This window comes from Neopelma chrysocephalum, unplaced genomic scaffold, assembly GCF_003984885.1.
Source record: "Neopelma chrysocephalum unplaced genomic scaffold, ASM398488v2 Primary Assembly neopelma1_175, whole genome shotgun sequence".
Lineage (NCBI taxonomy): Eukaryota > Metazoa > Chordata > Aves > Passeriformes > Pipridae > Neopelma > Neopelma chrysocephalum.
The window spans coordinates 172755-185896 of NW_020897837.1; the positions used below are offsets into that span (position 1 = coordinate 172755).

General features: G+C 43.9%; 1 long non-coding RNA gene across 2 annotated transcripts; it reads right to left on the minus strand.

The window, feature by feature from the left end:
* Nucleotides 1-3192: 3192 nt before the first annotated feature.
* Nucleotides 3193-12315, minus strand: LOC113976609. 2 transcript variants are annotated; one of them, XR_003537123.1, is made up of 5 exons: nt 11493-12315; nt 10761-10835; nt 10287-10289; nt 5162-5164; nt 3193-3205 (listed from the first exon to the last, which is right to left on the minus strand). It is a non-coding gene; the product is annotated as an uncharacterized LOC113976609 (long non-coding RNA). The 2 variants fall into 2 exon arrangements; XR_003537122.1 differs by having other exon boundaries at nt 11343-12315.
* Nucleotides 12316-13142: the final 827 nt, after the last annotated feature.

Sequence of the window (13142 nt, forward strand, 5' to 3'; positions counted from 1 at the left end):
TATTTATGGAAAAATCTCAGCTGGAATCACAGCCAGAATTTCAATAGGCTGCACGGCACAGAGCAGCCAGGGGTTGGTGTTCTGTTTGCAAATAACAATATATTTGGAAATAACATACTGGGCCATTGTTTGGCATGGAGAGAACAGAAGCCTTCAGGCAATGCCTTTCTTGTCACTGAGAAAGCTGCAGAGCACTGGAATAGCTGCATTTTCTCTTCTTGCTGAAGCCATTCCAAAACATACCCAGCAAGTTAAAAATTAGTAGGAGCATTAGAGAAAAACATAATGCTTTTTGTAATTAGAATTCTGTGACTTGGAGTGCATTTGTGTTGTAGATTTAAAGAATAAAAACCACCAACTCCTAGAAACTACCCTGCTGTTTGAGCCTCTTCTCACACATTCTCTGAGCAAAGCTTTTATTTGGGGCTCAAAAAGCTCAGGCCAAACATTTGCAGGCTTTGAATCTCGGTGTGGAGGATGCAGGAGGCTGTTGGACCTCGGACAATGTGTGAAGTGGCTCCTTCTGAGCGAGGCAAAGGCAATGAGAAATCCCTCTCTCCTGCCATGAAGAGGGGAGGGAGGGGAGCAGGGAGGGAAGGGCACTCCCCAGCTGAATTTCGGGCAGCTTGCCGGGAGCACAGAGCCTGTGAAGGTCACAAGTACAACTGAAGTTTCCAGCAGAGATAAATACCCAGTTCTATTAAGTGACTGTAGAAGAAAAATCTCTGATTACTCCCCTCGCTATGGTCACTCACTCATCAGTTCATTTTAATACTTAATGCATCTTTAGTGGCTCTTTGGAGCCTTAAAGAACTGTCTTCCCTTTACCAATTCCCTTTTCTTCTTTTTTTTTTTTCTGGCCCAAGCATACATGCCTCAGCTTCTTTAAAAAAAAAAATCATTATTAAACAGAGGCCAATTTTAATTTCTGGCCTGGACTTTGAGATTCCTGACACTCACTTCTCTGAATGATGCAAAATGGAATCTTGACAACTCTAAGGCAGACACCTCTTAAAATTATATATATAGCCCACTAATCTGAGTAAAATACCAACTTTTATTTTTAAGTGACTTATTTTAAATCTCTCACCACCTCTATTTATAGATTAGGGCCTTTTCTTTGGATTTTGGAAGAGTTGTATAACAGCTGAAAACAAGATAGAGAGTATTAAGTAGTATTACTGCCCTGCAAGGATCTCAAAGATCCTTAAAAACCCATCAAAAGCTTTGGAATTACATCTTAGGAAACAGGCACACCAGTCCTAGACTGGGAAAATAAAGCAGGGAGAGGTTAAAATGTTATTCCCAGGCTTGGGATGAGCTTCCTCGGGTCACAGGGAGGAAAAGCATCCACAAAGCTCCAGGGAGCCAAGGAGCTCATGTGCAGAATATCCCAGGGATTTTGTTTTGTTTCAAATGCTCTTTGTCTTCCCACTGCCCTTCCCTCGGAGGCATCTGAGCCACGAGCTGGGCTGAGCACAGCGTGTGTCCTGCTGCAGGAACACAGCCCTGCTGCTGCTTCCAGGAGTGGGTTGACACTTCCAGAGGGGGCTGCAGGAGAATGGAAGACCCTGGATATTTCTTTAACACACAAAAGGAAAGTAAAATTCAGCTTTCAAAACAAATAAAACCAAATCAAAACAATGACACGGAGCTGTGAGAAGAACGGACTGAGAAAAGGCAGAAGGATGATACAGAAAGTCTTAAACCTTTGGGCAAAAAGCCATTCCTGCCAGTTCCACGTTCCTTTAAAGCATAGAATCATAGAATCAGCTGGGTTGGAAGGGACCTCTGAGATCATCAAGTCCAACCCTTGATCCAACCCCGCTGTGGTTCCCAGCCCATGGCACTGATGCCACATCCAGTCTCTGCTTAAAAACCTCCAGGGATGGAGAATCCACCACTTCCCTGGGCAGCCCATTCCAATGGCTGATCACCCTCTCTGCAAAGAAATTCTTCCTAATATCCAACCTAAACCACCCTGGCACAGCTGAAGACCTGAGCCCTCTTGTCTTGCTGATGGTTGCCTGGGAAAAGAGACCAACCCCCACCTGGCTACAACCTCCTGTCAGCAGATTATAAATGTGTCACTGTTACCTCTCCACAAAGTGCCATTTTCTCACTGCTAGACTGTGTCATGAACAAGTCTGGGGGCTTCAACTTCAACTGCTGTTTGCTCATCTTGATCTATAAGGAAAAATGTCCTCAAACATAGAATCATAGAATCAGCTGGGTTGGAAGGGACTTCTGAGATCATCAAGTCCAACCCTTGATCCAACCCCGCCGTGGTTCCCAGCCCATGGCACTGATGCCACATCCAGGCTCTGCTTAAAAACCTCCAGGGATGGAGAATCCACCACTTCCCTGGGCAGCCCATTTCAATGGCTGATCACCCTCTCTGCAAAGAAATTCTTCCTAATATCCAACCTAAACCTCCCCTGGCACAGCTGAAGACCACATGGATCTGAACCCTCTGGCAGCAGAGTTTCCCTTGTGCAAGGCAGCCCCTGAACAAGCACATCCCAACTGAGCCATGGAAAGGCTCACAATTGGTCACAATTCCACAGCTTCCCATGTTGCCTTCAAACCACCACCATCTCCCTGAGATTCACCTCCATTCACCTCTCAGCCCATTCCCGTGGCTTCACCACCTATCCCACCACAAACACTTGTTACAGAGGGACAAATTAAGGCTGGGGAAGCTGACTCAGGATAAAAATCAATCTGAGAGCAAATAACCCAAGCCCTGTAATTTTCTTTTGAGTCAGTTCTCCAATATTTCTATACATTATTCCCTACCAAGAACACTACCTGAGAACTTAGAGGTTTTATATGTAATTCCATTGGACAATAGTCCGGGAACTCTCAAACAAGTGTCTTTGAGAATCGTTATATATTTATGAGAGCCAAAGCTAAAGCTTTATTTCAGCCTGTAGTTCTTTTCTGCTGGACCAATTTACTTTACAGTTCTAAGTTATTTGAAAATAAAATAAGACCTTCAGATTACATTTATAAGCACTGTACTCAAACTCACACAGGTCACAGCTTCTCAAAACATCATTTAACAATAGCACCAAGACCAGCTGAAATCACTGCTTTTAAGAATCAAAGAATGGTCACTGAAGTACTTTTTATATTCATCAGGGGAAAAAAAGAGGAAAATACAGTTACTGGCATTCAACAGGCAAGAATATATTAGAAATTACTCTGTATTTAAATAAGCAACTATAATATGAAGTCTCAATTACCTTCAGTGTTCCTGAATATATGCAATTATCTTTTCTCAGGTTCTCAAAACCACAGTGCCAAGTGTGTGTGTTTGGAGATCCCATTATTCCCAGAGCATTAATTTAAGGACTGCAATTGAAAAATGCAAAGAGAAACATTTCCACACCAAATGCATTCTCTATACCCGGGAAACCAATCTTCCTCACAATACAACTCTTTTAAACCCTCTTTTCCTGACCCTAAAATTTTCCTCCCAAATTAGATGCAAGCAGAGCTGCCTCGGGGCTTTAACATGTGACCTAAATATGCTGCTTTTCTTCACGGGGTTCTCACTTGTGGATCACTGAGAGGAAAATACACTGGGAGAAAGAATGGCTGACCAAAGGAATAACTTCTCCTCCAGTGCTCAACAAAAGAGTGATAACTCAGGAGAGGGAAGGGAGCAGCTTCCAGCCACTTCTGTTCCTGGCACTGGATTAGTCGTGCACAGAAGCCTCAAATAATTGTTTTCAGGGATATCAGCTCACCCCACAGCAGTACCTGATGGGGGGACCTCGTCTGAAAGGCAAATTAATGACCCCAAAGCTTCCAGTCACTCCAGAGAATGAGGTAAAACCACCCTCCTGTACCACCACACTGCCCAGAGCAATGGCCCAACACAGGACTGGCTGGGAAGCACCAAAGTGAGAACCAGTACATCCAACCAAGGGAATCCTGCTCCAAAAATCATTACAAAGTGCACACACACAAGGTATCGAATCATTAACAAGGTATCAATACTTTAACTCTGAAGATAAGAATCATTTTTAGGCTGCCCCCATTTTCCAAGGCATAAAAGAATGACTATATCCTTTCTATTCCCAGTTTACTGACACACTGACCCTATAAAAGCAGTATTTAGCTGGTGCATGCTGGGAGAGCATAACTGAGCTACAGCAATGGAACAAAGCTGTAATTAAATATGTTCCATTCAAGTTTTAAAACCTAGAAAAGTGACCTGACATAGTTATTTTGACTGCGAGACCTTCTTGAAAGAGATTATTCTAAATTGGTTGGGATCAATAAATACTTCCTGCATTTATCTGCTTTCAATCTCATTGGAACACGGTAACTGTTGTCTCTGTTCACATTCACAACCTAAACATGTACCTAAGCCAAGGCTTTTCATTCCTTTCAACCACTTCTTTAAAAAAGTGCAAACCTCAGTTTCACGTGATGACTGAACTTGTTCTGCTCAACTTTTCACTCCACACTAAAAATGCTGTTATGGCACTGCATGGCAATGCCACAGAGCACTGAAAACGGGAAAAAATGCCTGAAAAACACCCCTGAGGCAGAGATTAAAACATCTTATATAATGCAGTTACTTTGGGAGCACAGTGGTGCCCACAGATGAAAGAACAAACTGGAGCTTTAACGTGGTACCACCAGTAATTGGTGTTTTTGCTGCAGGAGGCACAGCTCACAGCAGATTTAATTGCAGGCACACTTCAACAGCAGCTAAAACAAAGGCAGCCTAATTCTACAGCATTTAATGCAAGACAATACACATTAGTTTAGGTGAAGACGAAACCCCAAATAAGGGATCCATTTTTCAAATCATATTAAGGCTGATAAGACACGATAAGAGAAGATTATCGTTTGTCAGATTAGCTTTTAAAGTGCTTTACAGTAAAGCAATCAGCAATAATCCATCTCCCATTTAAGTGGTATTATTTTCTACAACAACTTCAAAGAAACTCCACTGTGCTGATATTAACAGGCTGGTTTTACTAACAGAGCTACTGAACACTAAGCAAACCTCATTTCTGCCTGTGTGGACACAGCAGAAAAACCTCTCCATGAGCACTAAAAAAATCTGTCATTTAGAATAATACTCTTACAGTAACAGTATTTTATTGCTGGCCTTCAGATACATACTTTGAACATGCACTATCTCCAACAGCAAAGGTTTAAAGTCCTTTTAAAGCTGATTTTACCATTTGTAGCAGCACAGCACGCAGAGATCAGGGACTTGCACTGACTGTACAGAAAGTCCTATAAAGACACCAACCCTCTTCCAGAGCTCCCTGTGTGTCCCTTGGAGCCACTTGCTCACCCTCCACACTGTGCTGGCGTAGGCACACACAGAGCTCTTGAGAATCACACCAGGCTTCGATTCAGCCAAAAAATAATCCGGTCAAAAAGCACAATATTTGGAATTTTTCAGCTGGATCAGCTTCCCAAACAAGTTCATTGTGCAGTGACGTGAATGCCCTGTGCCAGCAGAGTGGGAAGGAGTGCCTCTTTAAGCAGAAATGCTGCCAAACATGTAGCTGTGGCCTAAATAGGCAAGTCAGGAGAGAACAGAAAGAAGGGGGGAAAAAAAAAGGCAGGCAGACAGCGCAGGCAGGAAGAGTCAGCTCTTCACTCTTCCCCCAGCACTGCAGAGTTTGGGCTTCAGTTCAGCTCTTCCAACACACATTGGGTGAAGCTCCAGCTACCACAGAAAGCCATTCCTGGGGCAGAAATGCCCCCACCAGCACCATTTAGGTTGCACCTTTAAAATTAAAAGCCAGGAAGGGCCCTAAAGGTGCTGCAGAGCTGTAACCCCCCAGGACTGTTCCTGAGAGCGAGCTGAGCTGCACTCCCTTTGTGCTGGGAAGGCCACTGGGACACCATGTTTTCAACACAGAGCCCTCACTCCTCTTTCCAACTCATTTTAAATTTCAGACAGAGACTCCAAGAACAGCAAAGCCTCACAGAATAACCAGAACAACACTGGGCAGCTTGACTGACAAGCTGAAGTGCCCCAACTCCCAAAGCCATTGCAGAGAGAGGACTGAATTACTTCTGGGGAGCTGAACAGCCCCGGACTATTTCTCTGTTTGCTAAATGCTCTTTGTTTTGGGCCACTTCACACTCCAGTCAATCCAGAGCAGCAGTTCCTAGAACACAGTAGCCTATTTCTCTCTCTAGATACAGACAGTCATTCTACAAACAGCTGAAGATAAAAGAGCTGAAAAACAGAAGCAGACTCAGGAATACAGAACAGGATTATAACCAGGGGTCTTTTTATTCATCTACAGCCTATTTCAAACTACCTCTTAAAACCAAACTTATTACTAGTCCTTGTACCTGATGTTACAGAACATTACCACAGCCCTCAAAACCCCAAATTAGCTTCCCTCCCACAACTATATCCCAATCTTTCCTCAGCAATATTATCACAACCTCACGCTGTCACTCCTTTTCTGAGAATTTTTCATCCTCTCCCATTCCATCAATCCCCATTAAAAAAAGCCCAGATTGTGGTAAACTGCCTTTTTTTACAGCACTCCTCATTCCTGGCTTCAGTTTTCCTTACTCAGAGATAACATTTTTCATGCACTGAGGACAAACTACCATTGCTGAAGCAACAAGTTCCCATTCCCACTCTGCAATTTTTGAAGTCTGTCAAATATAAATATCAAACTGCACTTGACAGATGTAACACACCGAGAACCAAACACTGAAAGCCTTCTGAACAAGGGATTTGGCCTGTTTTGGCTCAAAAAGAGGGAACATGAAGCAAGTCCCAGGTTATTAACAAAGCAGCACAGAATGGTTAAGCATCAGACTTCAAAATTAAGGCAGTAACCAGCACCCACTGCAAATATTCAGGTTCTTCTTTCAGAGACATTTTGGGCATGAAATAGTTAAACAACTTGTGAAAGATGACCAGTGATTACTCAGGTTTAAAGCTGACAACTTAAGCTCTTGGCTCCAAGCCTTGGACCTGGACTTTTATCAGACTTTTACATATCTTTGAATTACACCTGAAAGAACATTTAGATACAGCAGCTTGACTCTCTTCCTTCTGCCAAGCAATTAAACAAATGTGACTTAATTTGTTCTGAAGTACAAACTCACTCCATTAAGCAAGTGTCTAGTTTAGAGACAGTTTAAACTCCCAGTCCTTAGTTGTTCCCCACTGCAGTTGCTACTGTGCCACATCCTGGAGAGCAGCACAAGAGTAAAACCAACAAAACTGCTGCTGAAAATCTCTGTAATCCTTTGCTGTAACCATTCTCATAAAGGAAACTTGGACTAAGAAAACAGTGAAGTACTTCTGGACAATTAAGTCTTCCTTGCACTGAAACTGTGATGGCACAAAAGAAAGAAATCTGTGTATTAAAGACACTTCTGATAAACTGATTGTTGAACTCATTACCAACAATCACTCCGTGTTCTCCACTGGAGAAGTCCTGTCTGATCCAGTGTCCTGGCTCTGGATTCTCCAGAGCACATGGAACAAGCTGAACACAGATACGTTGTAGGATTGGGCTTCAGCAAGATAAATATGAAATTAAAAAGGGAGGAAAATGATTTCAGAAACAGAGGCAGCACAAACTCCAACCTTTGCCCTCCTACAATGGGCTGTTAAATCACAAAAAGGCAAACTGCTGCCACCAGCCAAAATTAAGGACCCCAGTTAGAACAAAGCTGGCACTGAGATTTCAATTTATAACCTGATTTCTGTGCTTAACTGCGACCTGATAGGGCCAGGCCACAGCTAAGAGCCAAGGATAAATTCCATACATACCAAGGGAAGAGAGGCTAGTTCTGCTCCTCACATTCATACTCCTCATCAGAAAAGCTGTGCCACAGCAGTGACCCAGGCAGGCCCCAGACACGGCTCCATTGCCACCTTTCCCCAAGCTTTAGTTACAATTTTTCCTCCTTTCCCTTACCTGTCACATCCATCCATCACAAAGCGCTGGGAAAGCCAGAAAATTAAAAACTCTGTATCAGAGTTCATGTTTCAGCCACCAAAGCCATCAAATATTGACTTTGTAACAGCCAGCCACTCTGGCCTAAGCATCCCCAGAATTACAGGTTATCCATGTGATGGGAAGGCTGCAGGTCAGAGCTGACCTTAAATACACCAGGAGTTCCACAGCAGCATTCTTGACAAGTTTTTTACAGTTGCTGCCACTCTTACTGGATTCAAAGTGTTACTCTCTGAAATGTTATTCCCCATTGGCCTGTTTTATAGACAACAACATGGAGAAACCACTGGTTTTGCACCCTACTGACTAATGCAATGAAATATTGCAGTTTTCCTGGTTAACTCTGCCTTTAGCTTAGTTTAAGCCACTCTCCAGTGTAAATATTGCAAGAGTGATTTACCAAGGGGAAGACAACAGAAAGCGAAACTCCCATTTCTTTCGGGTTTGTTTTCAGCGAAGTTTCAGCTCAGGTTTGTTTTCAGTGAAGCTGCAGCATCCTGGGGTTTAAAATTTGAGCTCCAAACCCATTCCAAACCCCAGAACAGCACACCCTGGTGCTCCCATACACAAATTGGTACCGTCCTCACCACAGACAGGATTGGAGTGCAGACCTGTTCAGTGGCAGACCACAGTGGTTAAACAGTCATTAGAGTTTGAGACAGACAGATTTCCTTCAGCTTTCACCCCGGGGATGCCACAAGAAAGCAGATGGAAAGGCAGGGAGGGAAAAGAGGTCCTCAGTCTGCCCTTGGATCCACCGTCAACTTGGATATTCCAAAGGACCACAAGGTGCTGCTCCAATTTGTGCAAGAACACACACGGCTCTGTGTCATAAAAGTGAACCTTAAAGCCAGAAATACAGCCAATAAAAGGAAAAATGCAACCAGCTTGATGCATTGTGGACTCTTCCAACAGACACTATGAAGCATAACAACTCAAAAGAGCTGCTTTCAACAACTTCCAGCATGGATTGTGGGAGCCAAATCCACAGGAAGAGGAGAGAATGTCAACAAATTAATCACAACCACGTATAACACCAGTAATACAATAATACTTGGGACCTCTCTCCAGGCAGTTCAGTTTGAGAAGGTCTTGCAGTATATTAAGGTTTGTACCTTAAGGCTCATCCTAAGTCAGGTATGACGACAACAAACCAAAACTGCTCTTTGGGTCACGAACTCACAAGGCTACATGGTGCATAAAATCAAAATTGGACCTTCTCCCCACCGTTTGGAAACCAAGCTGCCTGACTGCCTGCACCTGAACCTCCTTAATTCCTCTAAAGGCCTCCCTGAACCCCACCCCTGTGACTCCAGCAGTCCCAGAGCAGCTCCCAACCTGTCAGGAGGCACCTTTTGTAACAACAAGTGCAACCCTTCAGAACAGTTCAGGAAGTTCAGGACAGGCTGTTTCCTCACTTCTGCATTCCCTGTGAAAGCCACTTCTTTGTACATAACTTCATTACTATTACATGCATGTCAACATGTCTATTTTAATAAAGAATTGTTTGCAAGCTCCTGCCACGCAACCACAACTTCTTCAATATTTGTATTTAATTAAGGATTTAGTTTGACATGTAAATGAAAAAACAAAGGTCGCAGAATTTAAAGTCTGACAAGAAAAAACTACACCACATTTAAGAGTAGTTTTGAGTTCAAACTTTAAAAAATACTTCCTGAAGGATTTAAAATTAAATTGGGAGTTGTTACAGCTTTCTTGTTTTCAAAAAACCATCTTTCATCTTGCAAACGACAGCAGCCTTTGACAGTGCATTGTTTGCCACATGCTGCAACTAATAAATAAAAACAAGTCACTCATGTTTATACTGGTCTTTTTTTTGGCCTTTGGAAGCTAATTTGAACCACATGTCAAATGGGGAAATAATGGAAACTGTAGTTACTGCTTTTCTAAATATAACATTAATCTCACTTGTAAGTCAGAGCATCCAAGATATGTAAAAAAAGAAAAAAAAAAAAAACAGGAATTACATAAGTGACAAGGCCAACTGCTTGCAAAAGAAACATTTTAACTCATGATCTTACAGGCTGCCTTGTGCAAACAAGACTTTGTGGCCACAGAAATTCCAAAGTCAGAGGGACTTCCCTCAAAAAAGATCACAGGAGATTTTGCTCTCCAGCACAGAGAAAAGGACCATTCCTCTGACCCTCCCAAATCCAAGGAAAAGCAAATAACCAGCCCAGTTTTTGCAGGGACAATCAGAGGCAGCCATCTTAGTGGAAGATGACACTTGTCACTGCCAGCTCAGGAAAGTTTTAGACAATCTCCAGTATCATTTCAAACACAAACCCGCTCTGTCTGCAATAGGTAAGCACACACAGATATTCAGATTTATTACTCTTCTGGTTAATAGAGGCTGGAAAGATTGGGAAAATTACTTTATCTAGTACTTAGATCTTCAAAGAGAACAATTATTAATTAATTCTCACAACACCTCCCTGTGGAATGCGAGTATCACATTCCCCGTTTTGCAGATTAGGAAAAAACACAAGCCAAGAGCTGAGTGGCAGAAAAATCTTAACAATCTTGGAAAAGAATTCCAGCAAAAATAGTTAGGAAGCCTGAACTTTTTTTACAAGTGTGCAGAATGGGACTCTCAAAGCACAGTTTAATCCTGACTGTGGGTATGGGAATGCAGATTAAGTGTCTGTTTGCTTTGCTCGAGCCGAATACAGCAGCACTGGGGTATTTTACTGATTGCACCCACATCTCCCTGCTTAAGTAGTTAAAAAGTCAAAAACCAGCAGAAAACATCGCTCTTACCTTCTGCTACATCATCATCTACAGCGCCTTTCACCTGAGAAAAACACCACTGAATGTCATTTCCTCCTCCAGCTCCTGAAAAAGCAAAAAAGAAAGGAACAATTCAAGAGCTGAGCCCCCCCAGCGCAGCCCCAGCGCACACAATGGTTGCAGAGCACATTTGGGAGCCTGAGCACGCCCACTTCCTCAGCAGAGCCCAGGCACAATCACAACCACCCTCCCCACCTTTTTCCTTTGGATATTGTTTTTGTCAGCCTTCAATGCAAGGTTTTGTGGAAAACAGGGAAGCACAAGCAGGGCGAAAGCTCCTCTCACCAAGAACCGTCAACTCTGAATTTAAAAACGGATTTCATAGGAACCCTCTTCCTACTTTAGCAGAACCCTCTAAACACACACACACACACACACACAACTTTAAATATAAACCAAACAACTTTAAATATAAATTATCAGAGCTGTACATTTTCGGCAAATTCCAACCTCCCCTCCAACACAAAACCGAGCACACGATTCGTTTCCTCCTCTCCCCAAACCTCCTCTCACTGAACCTACACGCTAAAGGCTGAAGAAAAAGAATTTTACCACAATTTTAGAGTCTCTTCGCAGAGGGTAACGAAAGCAATTAGCAGCCTGGGAAAAACAACGATTAAAAAAAAAAAAAGAAAAAAAAAAAAGGCAGCAAATCCGAGCAGAAAAGCAAACAAGCAATCGGATGGGAACAAGTTCTACTACCATAGAAAACGGATCGGAGAGAAAACTTCAGGAACATTACTGCCTCGGCGGAAGGCAGTGATTCATTTGAACCCTGCCACCAAAACACACACCACAATCGCCACCCATTTCTTTTGCATTTCGTTCTGAGCAAATCACTGCAGGGCTGAGGACATACAGGAAGAGACAGAAATGGGCTTGTCTCGCTCGGCTTTTTTTTTTTTTTTCTGCCCTTTTTTTTTTTCCTTCCCCCACCCGAAAGCCACTGTCAAAATGGAACTTTTCCTGCACACAACTCGAACCGGCTGAGCAACAGATGGCATTGCCACATTAATCCAGAGCTCTGGGAGGGCTTTGGGGATAACAAAGAATACAGGAGAGACTTCTTCCTAAGTTCAGAGGGGGGGGAAAAAAAGAAGTCAACGAGAAGGAAATCAGAAGCCCAAAAATAATCTTTCCAGAAAAGACCAAGTCACTCAGAATGAGAATAGAGGGTGCAGTTTGCTTTTTTTTTTTGCTTGCCTTAAATTCTTCCCTGAAGGATTACAGGTGCATAACCCGAGAAGGTGAAGGCAAGTAACAGCACCCATTTATGCAGGAAATGGTAAAACGCCTTTTTTTTATTTTTAGCTCTACAATTCCCCAAAAAAATCCTACAGCCCATTTCCTTTCCTTCCCCCCAACCTCTTCATTTGTCATTCAGCAGCTGGCACCATGGAAGCACTTAAAGGGGACAGCTTGGAAGGGAAAAAAAAAATCACTGTTCCTGCTACTTCAGGCTGAAATTCTCTTTTCCATACAATTTACTTGAACCAAGTTGGCACTTCCCCCCCCTCCCCGCGACTAAATCAGCAAGAGGAGGGTGGAGCATGTGCATATGGTGTAGGGGGGAAAGGCAAAGCACAAACCTCACAGAGCCTCCCATGCTCTGCTCCTCCACATGCCAAGCGCTGAAAAGACAATTCATGTGCAGAGGAGGGGGATGAATATATCTCCAAATGAAGGAATCGCGAGGAAAAGTAAGAGGGGGAAGAAATACCTCCTGCATCCACACCTCTAGCTACCAACAGCACTTCGGGAATGCAAAATGGGGAGCGAGCACGAGAAGGAATGAGGGAAAAAAAACACCACAGGAGACCTGTGTTACTTAATTACACCCTGTGCCCAATTTTAGTCGCGTTTGCAGATGCTCAGAGGGTGCGACTGTCCCTGGCCACCGCCTGCACCTGGGAGCTCCCCGTGCACAGCAGCACAGCCCCGAAAACTGGGGAATAAACCCCAAAACCAGCCCCAAAGCCCGGAGGGGGAAAACTACTTACAGGAGCATGTAGCGACAGGGCACGGGGGAACGGGTTCGAATGGAAAGGGGGCAGGGTTAGATGGGATATGGGGGAGGAATCGTGCCCTGGGAGGGCGGGCAGGCCCCGGCACAGGTTGCCCGGCGGAGCTGTGGCCGCCCCATCCCTGCAAGTGTCCAAGGCCGGGTTGGAGCGACCTGGGCTGGTGGAAGGTGTCCCTGCCCACGGCGGGGAACTGGAGGTGCTTTCGGGTCCCTCTTCCAACCCAAACCATTCCGGCGACTCCGCGCACAGACCCACCCTGCCCGCGAGCTCCTCAACTCCAAAAAACACACCACTTCCCCCTCCCACCTTGCTCCTTCCATGCCTTTTT